The sequence below is a fragment of the Biomphalaria glabrata genome, chromosome 12, assembly GCF_947242115.1.
Source record: "Biomphalaria glabrata chromosome 12, xgBioGlab47.1, whole genome shotgun sequence".
NCBI lineage: Eukaryota > Metazoa > Mollusca > Gastropoda > Planorbidae > Biomphalaria > Biomphalaria glabrata.
This window is the reverse complement of record NC_074722.1, coordinates 5,056,230-5,074,868: the sequence shown is the minus strand read 5'-3', so window position 1 is coordinate 5,074,868 and position 18,639 is coordinate 5,056,230. Positions and strand designations below refer to the sequence as shown.

Genomic DNA, 18,639 nt, shown 5'->3' with positions numbered 1-18,639 from the left:
AGTCTTTTTTTTAATATAGTTTTATACAATAAGATAATCTCCTTTGATATAGAAAAATTTCTTAACAAAGAACATGTAAAGGTTAAAGTGTTCAATTAATATTTTATGTTTGATTTAATGTAGAAAATAAAAGTTTTTTTTTTGTTTCGCTGCCTTGTGTGATTCAAGTTTTTGAATGACACTAAGATTTAAACTTTGAAGTCAAAATCTCTTTCTGTCCGGTGTTCATGATATGAAGTTTTTTTCTGAAATTCATTAGGATTCATAATTTCATTTCTAATGAATGTAGCAGATTTTTTTTTAAAGACTACACATTAAATGTCCTTTTAATAGGTAATAATTTACCAACATGGTGAAATCCTGTTTCATTTGACCAGGATTTCTGTTACTTTCTCTGTGGGATAGAATAAAAAGTTTGGCAAAAACAAGCTGAGTAGAGGAAGAAGAAACTAGACTTACTGTTGTCTGCTAATATTAGACTTGATATGGTAAACATTTTTTTTTTGGTCTGAACAGACTTCTTGGAAAAAATGTGTTCATTCATTACTCTATACCCTCTTTTTATTCTCCAGCTTTGAGATGTCTAAAAAAAAACAATTTTTGTTTCTGTTTGCTGGCATTGTTTTGTTTGTTTTAATTTGATCAAACTTTTAAATTTTTACTTTATGTGAAAAGAGTAGGTAATGCTAAACTTTTTTAAAGATGTTATTTTATGTGACATGTTGCATTGTACATAATATACATATTAATATTTCTTTATAATGATTAACGGTAATTTTGACTTTCACAAATATTTTTCTTTAATTTTATCATTAGATTTAAAATGAACTTTTTATCTCCTTCTACAAAGGAACTGCTGATGTTATTTTAAGCTTAGGCCCAAAGGTCATTATAATAATAATGCATATAACAATTAACAAGCATACTTTAGTCTTATGGCATTTGTATGACATAGTTCATATAATTTACTCATGTTTTTTTGGGCATTTCAGTTCTGGACTACTTAACTTATTATACTAAGTTACAGATTTTACTGATATTTAAGTGGGAAAGTTTATTTATTTTATCTATGACCTCCATCAGAATGCCAATGCATTAGTTATGGTGTCAACGATGTCGTCCACACAGTAGTTTCTCCCTCTACATGCAGCTTATGTATCCAAAGGTATGGTGAGTTCCGATACAATTTTGGATCAGCAGCATCACAGGTTCTGCCAGGGTGTAGCACTTTTTTTTTTTTTTGCTTTAAGCTGCGTAAAGGTTTTCAGGTCCTGATTTTTCCTCAGGGTTGACTCCAGAAGTCTTTCCCGTGTTAGGGTATAGCTGCAAGGCAGCAGAGGTTTGAATTCAAGTTGAACTTCTCCTCGGTGGGTAGCCAAGGCAAACCAGCCCCTCCTGTCCATAGCTTACTGGCTTATGCACCAGTTACTTTATGACTTCTCCTGTTAGTGATAATAGTTCAGCTGAACCCACACTTGAAGGTCAAGAATTGGACTGTTTGTCACAGGCTATTTGAGACATATACCATTGGAGTAACAACTGTATCTGTTTTATATTATGATATAAGATCATTTCTTATAAAATCCTGCCTTGTGGTGTCTGTTTTCATTTTTTTAAAAATAGTAATAAGATACCGAGTAGACTATTATTTTCTATACTAATGATGGCATACCTAAATAGTTACACTGTGTATGTTGTCATTTTTTAAAAAAAGGGAAAACGTCTGCATTGGAAATATTGTTTGAAAAGATTGTGTAATTTTACAGAAAAAGCTAGGGTTTTAAAAGTAATAGTTCAAATACTATAAAGGTCCATCAGATTGACATGAAATACCATATAGTAATAGTTCAAATACCATAAAGGTCCATCATATTGACATGAAATATTATAAGTAAATAATAATTACTATAAATGTGTTGTTGTTTTTTTCTAATGGTTTTTCTTTTTGCTAATTCTTTAATCAATATCTGTTTTATCATTTAAAAGTTGTTGTTTTTTCCCTCAATGATTGACATAGTGTACTAGGTTTAGTGAATGAAAATATTTTGACTTTGCTCAATGCAATTTTCATCCCATGCTTTCACTATGTATGAAACTGTTTTTTGTCTGCCTGCTACAACACCATCCATCAACATCTGTGTATTAATTAATGTATTATTTAAAGTGTATACCAATGAATAAGAAAAAATCCAATCATTTCTTTAGTAATCTTTCATCTAAAATGTTATTCACTAAGCTTGGTTCTAGACAAAGCTCTCAGCTTAGTTTTGTTGTATATAAAGTAAAGATTTTTTTCATCAATTTTTAAAGAAAGCCATTCATATCTCTATATATTTACATAGCTTTGCAGTAGCTACAATCTGAACAGGTTTAAAATAGTTTTATGGGCATTTCTCATTTGGTTTAGTTCATATTGGGTAAGTAAAAGTAAAGTTCCATTTTCAGACCTTGTGACCTACAGGGCAGGTGATGTTTAGGTCATCTGTTTCTTTGTCTAACGGTTAATGAGCAGGGTGTCATGTGGCCAGCACAACCATCAACCTTAACTTTCCCCAACAAAAGTCAGGTATCCATTAGTGCTGGCTAAAATACAGAAATTAAAAATCCCAGCCTTTTCCGAGATTCAAACCCAAGACCACATGTTCGGAAGCCAAGCACTTAACCAATCAGCCACCGCCCCCCCCCCTTTCGTCAACAAGTGGGGTTTTTTGGGTTTTTTTTTTAAGCAAAGATATTTTCTATTCTTCAAAGCTGAGTGTAAAAAAAAATGAATTTTTAAAAATATTTTTTGTATACAGGAATGTTGTGGGAAACTAAATTTAAGTTTTAAAATTTTGGACAATGACCCAGATAACTGCCAAGAAAATTATCATTACAGAAAAAAAAACCTTACTTGCTTAGGCTGAAAGACATTGTCATACTGTATTGTATTATTTTCTTGTACCAGACTGAATATTTAGAATTATTTACTTTCTTGTTATTGTCAAAAAGAAAACAAAAATATATTAATTGCTTGAACTTAGCATTGTAAACATTTTATATTTATAATTATATTGCTTATTAACTTAGTTTATAATATTTAAAACGAACTTGTGTATGACAGAAACAAAACAATAAACTATGTTACAACTATTAGTGATTCCTGTGGAATGTTTATTGTTTCGCTTTTTTTTTCTGTATCATTTTTCAATCACAAAGGGAAAGGACCATGTTTAGCAAGAAGCAAATGGATTGGTTAAGTAATGGAGAGTTGGCCTCATTCAGACGTAGCACGACTATGGTTCATCTCAACACTCTTTCTTGAGACTGTGGAGCCATGTTTTGGAGAGACACTCCCGTCAACATATATCGCAGGTTAAAGGTGGCTTTCGCTTCGGTGGTAGAGGAGCCAGCAAATTTTTCGTTTGCCACGCTTTTCTTCCAGAGCTGAGGCCCATCTCAACACTCTTTCTTGAGACTGTGGAGCCATGTTTTGGAGGACACTCCCGTCCACATATATCGCAGGTTAAAGGTGGCTTTCGCTTCGGTGGTAGAGGAGCCAGCAAATTTTTCGTTTGCCACGCTTTTCTTCCAGAGCTGAGGCCCATCTCAACACTCTTTCTTGAGACTGAGGAGCCATGTTTTGGAGAGACACTCCCGTCCACATATATCGCAGGTTAAAGGTGGCTTTCGCTTTGGTGGTAGAGGAGCCAGCAAATATTCTTTTGCCACGCTTTTCTTCCTGAGCTGAGGTCCATCTCAACACTCTTTCTTGAGACTGAGGAGCCATGTTTTGGAGAGACACTCCCGTCCACATATATCGCAGGTTAAAGGTGGCTTTCGCTTTGGTGGTAGAGGAGCCAGCAAATATTCTTTTGCCACGCTTTTCTTCCTGAGCTGAGGTCCATCTCAACACTCTTTCTTGAGACTGAGGAGCCATGTTTTGGAGAGACACTCCCGTCCACATATATCGCAGGTTAAAGGTGGCTTTCGCTTTGGTGGTAGAGGAGCCAGCAAATTTTTCGTTTGCCACGCTTTTCTTCCAGAGCTGAGGCCCATCTCAACACTCTTTCTTGAGACTGTGGAGCCATGTTTTGGAAAGACACTCCCGTCCACATATATCGCAGGTTAAAGGTGGCTTTCGCTTTGGTGGTAGAGGAGCCAGCAAATTTTTCGTTTGCCACGCTTTTCTTCCAGAGCTGAGGCCCATCTCAACACTCTTTCTTGAGACTGTGGAGCCATGTTTTGGAGAGACACTCCCGTCCACATATATCGCAGGTTAAAGGTGGCTTTCGCTTTGGTGGTAGAGGAGCCAGCAAATTTTTCGTTTGCCACGCTTTTCTTCCAGAGCTGAGGCCCATCTCAACACTCTTTCTTGAGACTGAGGAGCCATGTTTTGGAGAGACACTCCCGTCCACATATATCGCAGGTTAAAGGTGGCTTTCGCTTTGGTGGTAGAGGAGCCAGCAAATTTTTCGTTTGCCACGATTTTCTTCCAGAGCTGAGGCCCATCTCAACACTCTTTCTTGAGACTGAGGAGCCATGTTTTGGAGAGACACTCCCGTCCACATATATCGCAGGTTAAAGGTGGCTTTCGCTTTGGTGGTAGAGGAGCCAGCAAATTTTTCGTTTGCCACGCTTTTCTTCCTGAGCTGATGCCCATTTTTTTTCTCGCTGTCTACCCTTAGCGTTTGCATACAGCAAACACCTGATATCTGATATAGTGTATGCCCGCTGTATTGCGCTTCAAACTAAATTTAGCAAGTCATAAAATTAAAATAGATTTTAAAAGAAAAGGGAAAGAACAAACAAACTTTAGACATTATTAAATTTAAAATAACACTGCCAAAATTAGAAGTCGTTTTTTTTTTTACGTATAATTGTTTATTTTATTTAAAAGCTATTAGTTAAACAATTTGTAGAGTAAGTTTCTCTACAGTCTACAGCATTTCAAAAGATCGGCAATGTCTATTCATTTACTTCAAATGAGCTATTTAGGATCACCGCTGAAATGTTAGGGGGAGCAAATAACGAAAGTTTGCCGTCATCCCAGTATCTGAACTTCCTGATTCCTTCACTAGATTCTTCATTGGGAAGATTGAGCAAATCAGAAATGTCATGCCATCCCTCTCATCACAGCTTGACCACTCTCCAATCTTTCAAAATTCTCCTTTTTTGCGAGTTTCAGCGCGTATCTTGTGATTATGTCAAAAGTACTATTTTAAAAATGCCAAATAAGTCATGTGATCTTGATCCCATTCTATTAACCTTTTTGCTCCTTGAATGCTAAATTAGCTTGTACCCACAATTACTAACATTGTGAACTCTTCAATGACTCACGGGCATTGAACCACAACAATTTAAGCATGCACTTGTCAGGCCCTTATTTAAAAAATCCAGTCTTGACCCAGGATGTCTAAAAAAACTATCACCCGGTATCATATCTTCCCTCCCTGTCAAAGCTTCTGGAGCGCATCGTGTTAGCGCAAATTCTTTCTCTTCTTGAACAGTATTGTCTCTTGGAAGAATTTCAATCTGCATATAGGAAGTGCCGAAGCACAGAGGCAGCAGTGGTCAAGATACTACACGACTTACTTCACAATTCCGACATAGGCCACATAACTATTCTTTCCATGCTGGACTTGTCCGCAGCCTTTGATACGCTAGACCATGAAATTATGATGGCCAGATTCTCTGCCATTTTTCTTTTAGCAGGAATCGTTCGTAAGTGGCTTGGATCCTACCTGACTGAACGCACCCAAAGTGTCGTTGTTGACGGGACAGAATCAACAAGCTTACTCTTGAAGTACGGAGTACCCCAAGGATCAGTTCTAGGCCCAGTACTGTTCACTAGGTATACATATCCACTCAGCGGTGTCATACGGCCAACCGGCATCTTATACTATTTCTTTGCCGATGACTCACAGTTATACGATTCCTCAGTACCCTCAGAGGTGTCGCATCTGGCAGAGAAAATCAGTGGTACCGTTGCAAGGGTGAGCGATTGGATGGTTGAAAATAAACTCAAGATGAACGAAGACAAGACAGAAATAATTAAGATCGGCACTCGGAACAACGTCTCAAAAGTGAAAGCACAGATTCTCTCTTTATCACGAACTGCCAGGTTCCTTATGTCCATGTAGTGCGGAATCTTGGAGTTTTCTTCGACTCAACAGACTCAACACATAAGTCAGCTCTGCAAGGGTCTTTATCTGCAGCTGTGCAGACTAGACCAGATCCGACCATATTTAACAACGGAGTCAACAAAAACGCTAACTGTGGCATTCATACTCTCCCGCCTTGACTACTGCAACGCCGTGCTAGCAGGTATACCCGATGACAAAATAGCCAAACTGCAACGTATTCAGAACAATGCCGCACGAACAGTCCTTAGAAAAACAAGATAAGATTCTGCTACTACGCTCTTGCGCACGCTCCATTGGCTTCCCGTGAAAGCAAGAATCGATTACAAGGTCGCCACACTTTGTCATCAGTGTATATATTACAACGAGATGCCCTTGTACCTTAGCGAACTGATTGCTCCATATGTCCCCCAGCGAGCCATGCGCTCAATGGACTCAACGCTTTTAGTGGTGCCACGTTTCTCCCTCAAAAGCTACGGTCTGCGGGCTTTTTCAGTGCACGAACCAAAGGTTTGGAACTCACTCCCCATTGATCTCAGAGAGACAACATGCTACACCGTTTATAAGAAGAACATTCAGACCTATTTGTTTAAAACATTTTTAGATTAATTGTCATTTCAGCTGTCGTGTTTGTGTTTGTAATGTTATTACAGCGCCTTCTTTGTAAACAGCGTTTTATAATTAAAATTATTATTATTATTATTATTATTATTATTTAAAAAAACAATAACAGATAATCAACTAATTATTGGTAACTAATTATTTTGATTGATATCGAATAGGGGAAATAGCTTCTACAGTATAGAGAAATATTGTAAATGTGGAGTTTTTTCCCTTAGATAACCCCCTTTTTTTTTTAGGTATAAATGAATAAAGGATGGGTAGACTGTCTTGCTGCAATTAGGCCTATACACGTCAGCACTGTCACCTGTTGTACAACCTGAGGTAACCGTGTATAGGCTTACGTAATATGTTTACTGCCTTTACACGCAATAACACAGCCCGTCTTTTCGGGTCAAATAAAAGTCCGCTTTCATTAGCGATGAAGATGCTGGTTGGATCATTTAATAGACAAGGGCCAATGCTGTTGTTGTTTTTTTTTAAGACAAAGATGTTTAAAAAAAAATAGGCCAAAAATTTAATTGATTTAAAATATTATTATATCATACTCTGTAAAAAAAAAAATTAAAAAAAAATATTTTGTACCAATAGCTAGGGTCTAAAATATCTGCCGGACGGAGGACACGCCCTAAAAAAAAGGGACATGTCTCTTTTTCTTCCCTGACGTCTGGTAATCATGAATTATAAATTATATGTAATATTATTCTCTAAATGTTTTTAAATTTATGTAGGCCAATACTAATACAAACTCATATTAAAACTCCAATAATCTAAATCGCTATGTAAATATTAGATAATAAATGCGCAGGTCAAATAAATAACACCTATTGTGTTTCACAATTGCGACTATCTTTAAAAAGGTAAAAACTGGGTGAAAAGCTCCCAATTTTTTAAAAAATTCAATTCCTGGTAGATGGCTATGAAATGACGTTTTTTCCACATCTATTTATAAACCGAAAATTAGGTGTATCATGCAGATGATGGGTCATTATCATTTTTAAAAAGCCTTAATAAATGATAGATCCTGGGGAAATAAAAACAATGGCAGAGAAAGTTATGATAGGAGAAGTGATAGATTTGAAACGGGTGACAGAAACCATGGTGAAGTAACGTGTTTTAACTGAGAAAAAGGGGCATAAGGCATACCAGTGTAGATGTCTACATAGGAACAGGAATGCACAGTGCAATAGTAGCACCAGTGACAGGGGAGGTAATCAAGGAATTCGTAGACAAGAGAGGGATAATCGGCCACCGGATAGGGTTAATTTTGTAAGGAGCATCCAAGGTAGGAATCGTGATAGTGGACATAGTGAACTTGATGAAGAAATTAACTACGTTGATTGTGGGGAAGATAGATTTAAATTATATTCGAGCATGATAAATAATAAACAGGTAAATGTGATCCGGGACACAGCTAGCAGTACACTCGCGGTTCGAGGGGGATTAGTTAAATGTAAGGATTATTTAGGCTATATCAAATCAGTCAGATTGGCAGACGGCGCAGTTAAGAGGTTCGGAGCATGCAAAGTGTTCCTACGATCGCCATTGTACACAGGGTATTGTGAAGGGGTAGCCATGCCGAGGTTATCTAGAGATGTTTTACTCGGGAATGTAGCAGGTGTCAGAGCCGCTACTGACAACCAGGTTAGAAGTTGGAGAAGTAGGTATGGCAACAAGAAGAGAAACAAAACTTAGAAAAGACATAATTTTGTTTTAATTGCCACAAACATGGGCACGTCGCTAGAGACTGTTGGAATAGAGCAGAACAGTATGAACAGAAGATTGCGAGTTCGGATAGGAGGCGCAGGCCTAGGTCTGGCTGTGATGAAAGAAGAGATGACTACACAGGTAGAAGGTCATATGAGTTTGATAGGGGAGTAAGAAGAGATGTAAACTCCAGTTGGAGGGAACAAATGCATGCCTCGGGCAGATAGCGGATATGACATAACACTATACGACCACAGTATGTATATAAATATGTAAATAGATGTTTTTTCAATTATTTCATTATTAATAATAAGTCTAGTCTTCGAGTCCCAAGATTAGTGAGGAATGCAGTATTTCCCGTGGCTGCGCAGTCCCAGCTGTGACCTACATATTTTGCCACATAACCATTGTCCACAGGCGGTCGATTTAGATTTTCTTTTCGCCGTCTCAAATGTGTATCCCGTGGCCTTCGTGAGTGATCTCCAGCTGTCTCGTTCTGAGGCCGCATGCAACCAGGTGCTCTCTTCTATGTCAGCAAAGGAAAGTTGACGCCTAAGCTGGTCTTTGAAGCGTTTCCGTGAGGCGCCTCTGTTACGTCAACCACCTTTTAGCTCACCAAAAAAGACTGCCTTGGGCATACGTTCGTCTCCCATACGGGATACGTGCCCTGCCCAGTGCAACTGTCGGACCAAAAGAAGTCCCTCTATACTGTCCATACCGACGTTCGCAAGGACATCGCTGTTTGTAGTGCGGTCTTGCCACCGTATGTCCATGATGGAGCGTAAGCATCTTTGGTGGAAGCGCTCAAGAAGTCTTAGATGTTTCCTGTATAGTGTCCATGTCTCAAAGCCATACAGAAGAGTAGAGAAAACCACCGCCTGGTAGACACTGATTTTTGTAGGCATGCGGAGCGATCTGTCACCATTGTGTCTAATCTGTCCCACATGAAACTGCTTGAGAATGGATAGGAGTGTAGTTGGGTATCCGAGCCTGGCCAAAATCCTCCATAAACCATTGACCGTGTCAAAAGCCTTGGTGAGGTCCACGTATATGTATAGGTTTATATTGCATACTAGACTGAAATCTAGCCTAAAATCAAGACGAAGTCTGAAATTCTAGATCTAGACTGCCTAAAGTCTATAGTAAATTCTGATTATCTTAGATTCTATTTCTACTATATAAATAACCTAGATCTATACTGATTCTATAGTTACAATTCGAATTCAACTTGAATATTTATGATTATATAGATTATGATTATATATATTCACAATTTATTACAGTAACACCTTTTTAAAAACACCTTTTAAAAAATCATTAAAAGTTTAAAAAATCACAACAATTGTGTATCGGAAAATGCCGGGTACATGAAGTAAGCTAGTCCTAAAAAAATATACAAAAGACTCGTGAAATAAAGTACTATATATTTGTAGTTTCAGTCGCTTGTTTCAGGTCTTTTCTTTCTATAACCCAGACCTGCCTACCAAAAAAAAATCCAAATGCGTAACGCTGATGGTCAAAATGCGTATTTTGGAACCAGAATGCGTAACACTTACGAGATCCACTATTTTGTCATATATATATATATATATATAATATTAGATCTAGATGTCATGATTAAATCTACAATCTAAATCTAGATCAATACGACAACAGAGATGATATCTAGACTAGATCTATGTCTATATAATGAATATAATCTACTCCAGACCTAGATCTGGGCTCGAGAGTGTTACCGATGCCGTGGATCCGCTACAAACGTAGGTCTACTCCAAACTTTCGTAAGCCTACCTTCATCCTTGATCTATTCTATACTAAGACTAAGAATCTAGTCTAGATCCAGACTAGATGGTAGTAGATGTTATCGATCTAGATCTAATCAATCTAAATCATACTACAACTAAATTGGATCTAGATTGTTGAGTAGCCTAATGTAGAGAATCATGACTAACGTAATGACTAGCTAGATCTATTCCTGTATAACAAGCTTTCTAGATCTAGAATCCAGATCTAGACTAGATATCTACAATGTCACTCAATGTGTTTTGAATCGATAGCACTTCGATATTTTTTTCTATACAAATGAATACGGGAATCAGGGATTCAACGTAATTAATTTCTACTAATGAACTTACAAAAAAAAAGTCACGTTGGTGTATCAGCTAACTGACGGTACCAACCCGCCACTCCCTCACTCTCGCGTTCTTCATTTCTAGACTAAATCTAATTGCTTTTAAGAACCAATCAACGTATAGATCTGGACACAATGTGTTCCCCCACCTTTTCTGTCCCCCCCCCCCCCCCCCCCGGCCAACAAAACGGCTTAGCGTGACCTCCGTGACCGCTCGTAAGCTAGTCAAGAGAGGGGGGAAAAAAGGATACGAAAAGCGTAACGCGACGGGTTCAATGCGTATTTGCGTACTGACGGTCATTTTTGGGAGATTTTGCGTAACGAATACGCATTTTGCGTAACGGTAGGCAGGTCTGATAACCTCTATCGGTTTTATCCCAACTAGCCGTATTTTTTTGCAGAATTTCTTTTCTCCATCAGGCACACTTAAAATTATAGCCTAATAATGTCAGTTTAAAGACCAACTGAAGAGGTTTTTTTCGAAATTGAGATAGCGATTGATTTAGATAGTAGATAGCATCAAAGTTAGTTCCTAAAAATTTGAGATTTTAGAAAAGCGTATTTATATTAGAAAAAGTAATTTGAAAGTGTAAAAAATAACGAGATTTGAAAATCAGCTTCAATGGCCGAAACCGGAAGTGACGTATTGTAATGGACTGAGAAAATGTAAATAAAAATAGACATGGCTGGATACGTTATTGATAGCAATTCAGATGATAAATTTATCTAAATCTAGCTGTCCAACAATTTTGAATGATTCTTATCATGGGATGCACCAAAATGCCATGAAGAGAACTCTTCTACTTTTTCAAAATATATTCTAGAGCAGACTATTGAATTAATATAATTATAGATAGATTATAATAATAGGACTAGTCACTAGATTATGTCTATGATTATCACTAGCACTAGATCTACTACTCAGATCTAGACTCTAGAGTGACTCTAGACCTAGTCTACTCTAGTAGTAGTCTCTAGTATCATCAAGTACTAGTAGATCATCTAGGACTAGGTCTAGGTATACTATACTTAGACTATACTAAGTCTAAAGTCTAATAGTTATAACAAAACTAAATGGTTAGATCTATCTATATTATTTTCTATATCTCTAATTCTAGCTAGGCCTTCTTTTCTAACACTTTTACTAGTCACTCACTAGATCTAGAGTTTATAAATACTTGACTTGTATTATTGTACTAATTGTAGTAATACTACTTACTAGTAGTACTAGTAATACTAACTAATAGTTTATAAACTAGTAGATTTAACTAATTAAGTCATTTAAGTAGATCTAGAGTAATCTAGACTAGCCTCTATGTTAAGCCTAAGCCCAGTCGCCAACATTTTTTGGTAATAGTTTGTAATAGTAAGACCTAGTGAGTAGTGTCCTAGCAATAGCATAAAGATTATTCATAGATATAAATATAATATTATAATAGTCAAGGACTAAACCTAAAGCCTAAGCTAAATCTATATAGAATATATTTATACTCTTTACTAGCCCTTACTATACTTATTAATAAGGCTAAACTTTAGATCTAAAAAAAAAATAAGTCATCATTTATATTGGTAATATAAAATACAGATTTTTACTAAACACAGGATTTAATATTATTAAGTCATAGCCCAAAACTCCAGCAGGATGTTAGTTAATGGCAGTGGTCAATGTTTGAACCTGAGACCACAGAGAAGACAGTTCGGAATGCAAAACACATGTGACATTTCTTTAAGTCTTAAACTTAAACAGGGCCGGTCCTAACAATTGCGGGGCCCTATGTGAAACTGATTGCGCGGGGCCTAGTCTGGGTGGGAATAAAGATAATAAGTGAAAATTAAGATTTCGTATTTTAAAAAAATTTGACTTTGAATTTTATTAAATCTTTACTAAGTACAAGATTACGATCAAATTAACTTTACTTTACGAACTTTGCAACCTATGGCATATTAAAATGCCAGTCACTCTATTAAAGTAAATAAAGTATGGAAACTTCTGATTAAAGTGAAAATTTGCCTGATTATTACATTTTAGTACATGAAAGCTGACAATGTCTTATTTCGTTTATCGCGCGTAGGATTAGCTTTTTCGGAATGAATGACACCCACAATTTTGTCTATTTTTCAGGAGATTTTTATGAGATTTCCAGGTTTTATATATACCGATATATATATATATATTGCAATTTAACTATTACACCTAGAATTAGCACGAAGCCTATGAAAGTGCAGGGCCCACTGCGACCGCATAGGTTGCAGTGGCTTAAGACCGGCCCTGGTCTTATATATATTAGATTGCCTAGACCTAGAGTAGAGTAATTTATTATTATTAAGAACAATAAGAGTTAGATGTTGATGTTAGATCAGATAATCAGTATAACATATATAATATATATATATATATATATATATATATATATAACCACTAGTTCTATATATGTATACATAATTAAGTATAAATGTTAATAAATAAATTTTTTAAAATCTATTTTACAGAAAACATATATGACATGTGGCATACAGACAAGTTTACTAGATGGATCTTTCATCATTTTGGAAATACAATATTCCCTGTGAAACAAATCACAGAAACATTCTACAATTTTATTTTATATAATAAATACCAATAAATGTAAATACAAAATCACATTTTAATAGAGTTCTTCTCATTATACACACAACATTATTTTAGTATGTTCCTTTTCACTTGCTAGGTTTAGACAAAGTTTCGAATCAGGATTTAATATTATTAAGTCATAGCCCAAAACTCCAGCAGGATGTTAGTTAATGGCAGTGGTCAATGTTTGAACCTGAGACCACAGAGAAGACAGTTCGGAATGCAAACCACACAACTTTCTGCGTTTCGAAACCTATTCAAATTTTGATCATTTTTATGTTAATGCAGATCTGAATGTCCATTGCAATGATGACTTGATCTGTAAAGGGGTTACATTTTTTAAAAATAAGTTGGATCTCATTCTTTGAATGATGCTATTTATTAGAAATTGCAACGTGGAATACATATTAGAGGCCAAAAGAAAATCCACTGATGAGGGAAGACGTAGACGTCGTAAAGAACATTTAAATTGACCACCAGCTGAATATGGTTATGTCTTCGCTGGACGCGGCAAAATATCTAGTTAGCAGCTGGGGCTGCGTAGCCATGGAAAATACTGCATTTCTCATTAATCTTTCGGCTCGACTGCCAGCCTTATTTATTAAACACTTTAAATAATGAATAGCTCTGCATTTTTTAATAACAATAAAAAAACTATATATATTCAGTGATTAACTGGCAATAATTGGGTTACTAAAATTTAATAAAATGAGTTGCATAATTACATCAACAGTAGCCTATATGCATTACTTAACATTATATTGATACTATAATTTATTTTCCACTTCCCTGACTTCCCAGAGAAAAGAAAAAAACGACAACTCCTTCTCCAGTAGGATAATCTCTTTCATTTATAGTCTAAACACAATTTAAAACTTTGTTACCTACAGTTACAGATTAACTTGCTAACTTAACTATCTAATAATCTAATGATTCTATTCCAATCAACAAATGAGTCAAGCGTGAGATAAATGAAAACTCTTAAATCTTTAGATATATATTTATAGAACTATGTAAGTATATAGGCCCGAATATACGGTACGAATATATTTAAATACGAGTGTAATAAAATCCATATTTCGTATATTAATAATATTATAGAATTGGTAGATCTAGGTCTAATTTTTGCCTTATAGATTAGTTTTTAGAAATTTAGATCTAGTACTTTTTTTACTAGTAGATCTAAATCAGACTACTTTTAAGTCTAAGTTAAGGTTTAAGTTAAAGCTATTTGCCTAGTGTTGTACGGGGTTGTGACTCTAGATTCAAACTAAATATAATCGTATACTACAATAACTACAATGAATGAGCTCAACATTCACATTGTAATAATTGTTTTTTTTCCCATATTGGGCCTATTTAGGGACGACTATAGGTTAATAATCACTAAGTGTATAGATAGAGTATATAATTTTAAACTTTGTTTTTCTAGATCTAGGCCCAGCACCTCGATCGGATCAGTCTAAATAGATAGGTCTTATCTCTAAATATCCAATACTACTACTAGATCTAGACTTCATCTAATTGGATTTAGATCTAAATTTAGGTCTACTTTGTACATCATTAATGATCTGAGAAAAGAACTCTGCTCTTGATCAAAAGCAGTAGATCTAGAACTAGAATAAGCCTGAAGCAGTAACATAAGCCATAAATTGCGTAACTTGACTAAAACGAAACATGTGAACTGAGGCTCGCGGTACTGCGTGGGGTGAAACGCTGTTCGCTTGAGTAGATCAAGAATAAGCCGACAAACAGTAGATCTAACATGCAAAGCCATAAATTGCGTGATTTGACCTAATTTCCCCAACTCTAACATCCACTTTTTATAAATTGGCGTGTTTTAGTCGCCTTTGTTTTTAGAAACTAGCATTCCTGTAAAAAGGAATAGGGAAATACGCTAAGCCATAAACTGAAAAATTTGACCTAATTTCCCTTAAACTACGTCATCGACCTTGGTTGTCTGGGAAATACTGATCTCGAATGGCTTCGAGATTGTGAAATTTAATAGTCCCTAAAACTCACATTAAATTGCTTATATCTAAATAATTACAAAGAATATATGTCTAAAATTTCGTACGTATGTTTTTTTAAGCATTATGAATCTAAAAAAAAGTATAACACCGGTTTCCGCGTCTGACCCCAAAACCTCTTCAGTTGGTTAAAAAGAGAACTAAAAAATGCAAAAGATATATAAGGAAAAAGGTGCTTCCGGCACAATTTATAATTCTAGTTTTAAATCAAAGAAACGAAACGCATAAGCGCAACAAAGCCCATTGTTTGATTACACCCAGAGTGGAGGATTGATAAGACTATTTACGAAAAAGCGACAAGAAAATGAGTCGGCTGTAGGGCTAGCTACTGAGTTGTTTACATTGGAGACATGAAACCATTTTTCGACAGCGAATGCAAAAAAGGTGCTTGATAGCTATGATGGAAGAAATGAGTCTTGAAAAGAATGCCGTTGGAGCTGTCAATCTTAATACAATTAGCCTACATGGCGAGTGAAAGATATGGATAAATATTTCCTTTCAAAACTAACAGACAAACCAGATTCCGATTCTTTTTTTTTTTATATTGCCACTGACGAGTCTACTTACATATCTGATCACGCTCAAAATTTTGGTAGTTATTCGCATTACAAACAGCTGTTAGTAGCTATGAGGAGCTTGCATGGGACCATCACATAAGATCTTTCTCTTTCTTAAGAGGAATTAATAGGAGTTACTACTGATGGTGCCACAAGTATGGTTGACAGCAAGAGTTATTAGAAAAGTTGTCGAGTCAAATGAAAACGAGCCTTTGTGGCTTCATTGAATTTTCATCAACAAAATCTATGAGACAATGTGTTCAGTCTGGACCATGCGATAATGATCGTCAGTCGTTTCAAAAATCCAGCTGCGGCCGATGTGTCAAGTACCCAGAGATACAAGTGGAACTGACTTAGTTAACAATCTCTGCAAATTTCAAGTGGTGTGGCTTGCATAAAGTTTTCCCCGTCTATGAAAACAAGCTTTAGTAATTATCACAATAGTTGCAAGCACTTTTTTTGTGAGGAGAAACATTTTAAGTGATGAATTGTGCGATACCCTGGTTACGTCATCGTCTCAAGGACAAACATCTAGAATATATATAAATAGTTAGCGCTAGGCTTAGGCTTAATTTTAGTCTTGAAGTCAGGTCTAGATTTTAGTTTACAAAAAGAGTTAGAATTATTTAATTCGCTTTAAGGCTTATTCATTAACGCTATGTTTTAGACTAGTTTTCAAAAAGAGTAGCTATATAGAGTGACTGAAAAAAAAAAAACAGAATGACCATAGGTAGCGAAAGGTCTGTATGGAGGACATTTATAAAGCAAAGTTAGGAGCTTGTCAAAAGATAATGACGAGCGTTCAACTGTGACTTTTGAGGACACAGCGGCAGCTACTGGTGCTGTACTGATATTATGTGCCTCAGTACGGTTCTAAGAATAAGCCTTAAGCCGAATGGACTATATGTTGCGCTTGTGCGTTTCGTGTCATTTGCTTAAAATTAAGATTAGAAACTGTGCTGGAAGCATCTTTTTCCTTATATATCTTTTGCATTTTTCAGTTCTCATTTTAAATTAAACTGACATTATTAGACCGTAAATTAAAGTGTACTTGATAGAAAACAAATTCTGCACAAAAATACGTGTGCTTTCTGACAAACTCCTGCAGCCATATATATCTGACCCCAAACTGTGATGGTTTAATTCCATCTCTTTGGACCCGGTCAGTATGGAAGAAAGACGAGTTTTGACGTGTAGGCAGCCAAGCGCCCTTGCAACTTTACCATCCAGGCTTCCCCTCCATCTCTGATTATTCTTCTATCCACTTTTTTGCTGTTGATCTGTCAGTTCTTGTGGTCTGTGGCATTGAAAATTAATATGTTGTTATTCTCAGTCGTTTTGACATATAGGGCCCAGTGAGTCTAGAATTAGTTACACTAAATAAAATTATAGCCTAAAACTTAATGCTATTAAATTTAGTTTGACGAATAGATCGAATTTTTGGGGATCCAAACTAAACCATAGGCAAATGACTAAGATATATAAACTTGTAAAAATATCACAAATAAATACTTATATAACTAGATTGGTAAAATCCCTTAAACTAGGCATGTCAAGCATCGCGTTCGCGGGCTGCATGCGGCCCGCTTAGTCACCTTAAGAATTATCAAAATAATGTACGTTAAATTATTAAGCGTTTAACAGTCACCACTATAATTCTCAGGTAAAATAAAAAACAAAAATAAAAAAAAAAAGGCTTAACACCATAACAAGCGAGGCTATTTTGAGAAATTACAGGAGGTGATTTGGCAGTACAATTTATCTTTGGTAAAGCTAACAAGTCTAGCAACGGATGGCTCAACAACCAAGATTGGGGGTTAGTAATGGTGTTGATGCAAAGATGTTTGCAAAAATAAGAGAGACTGATGCTAATTTTTAATGTGTAATTTTTAGTGCATCATTCACCAAGAATCATTATGCGCAAAGTATTTACAGTTCCAGTTCCAACTTGTGCTAAGACCAGTTTTATTCGTGGCTTAAATTATCGCCCATTTTCAATGATTCTGGATGACATTGGACACGAATTTGATTATCTGATCTAAATTTTTTCAGCAGTGATGAAAGTGTCATTGGCAAACAAACTTCAACATGACATTAATAAACCTGTATCCGAGAAAATATGTCAAGCATCAGGACAACGAAAATAATGCGTAATCATAGTAATATATACTAAGCAAAATAGTACTGCAAATTTAGCCAAACACAACTAATAGGACTAATTGATGATTTTTCAAAAGGTTTAGATAATAGTGAACAAATAGATGCTATCTTACTAGATTTTTCTAAGGCTTTTGACAAAGTTCACCACCATAGTTTGCTTAAAAAATTAAAATATTTCGGCATTAATGGTCCACTGCATCAGTGGATTAAAGACTTTCTGATAGGGAGAGAACAAACTGTAATAATAAATGGCTCTAAATCAACACCGATAACAGTAAACTCAGGTGTACCTCAAGGTACAGTCTTGGGTCCACTACTATTTTTAATTTACATAAATGATTTACCAAATTGCATTAGTTCAGGAACAAAAGTCAGATTATTTGCAGACGATTGCATAATATATAGAACAATAAAAACAACACAAGACACAGATATTTTACAAAGAGAATTAGATGAATTACAGAAATGGGAATCAAATTGGAGCATGTCTTTCCACCCAGAAAAATGTCAGTTGTTAAGAGTAACAAAAAAACTAAAACAAATTAATTCCACTTATCTTATTCATGGCAAACCAGTATCACAGACTAAAAACGCAAAATACCTAGGTGTTATAATAAATGAAAAACTATCATGGAATCCACATATTGATGAAACTACAAAAAAATCAAACAAAGCATTAGGATTTATTAAAAGAAATTTC

At 35.7% G+C, this 18,639-nt stretch overlaps 1 long non-coding RNA gene across 1 annotated transcript; it reads left to right on the top strand.

Moving 5' to 3' along the window:
- Positions 1-11,255: 11,255 nt before the first annotated feature.
- Positions 11,256-13,224, top strand: LOC129922182 (uncharacterized). Its single transcript, XR_008774161.1, has 2 exons — positions 11,256-11,599; positions 13,072-13,224. It is a non-coding gene; the product is annotated as an uncharacterized LOC129922182 (long non-coding RNA).
- Positions 13,225-18,639: the final 5,415 nt, after the last annotated feature.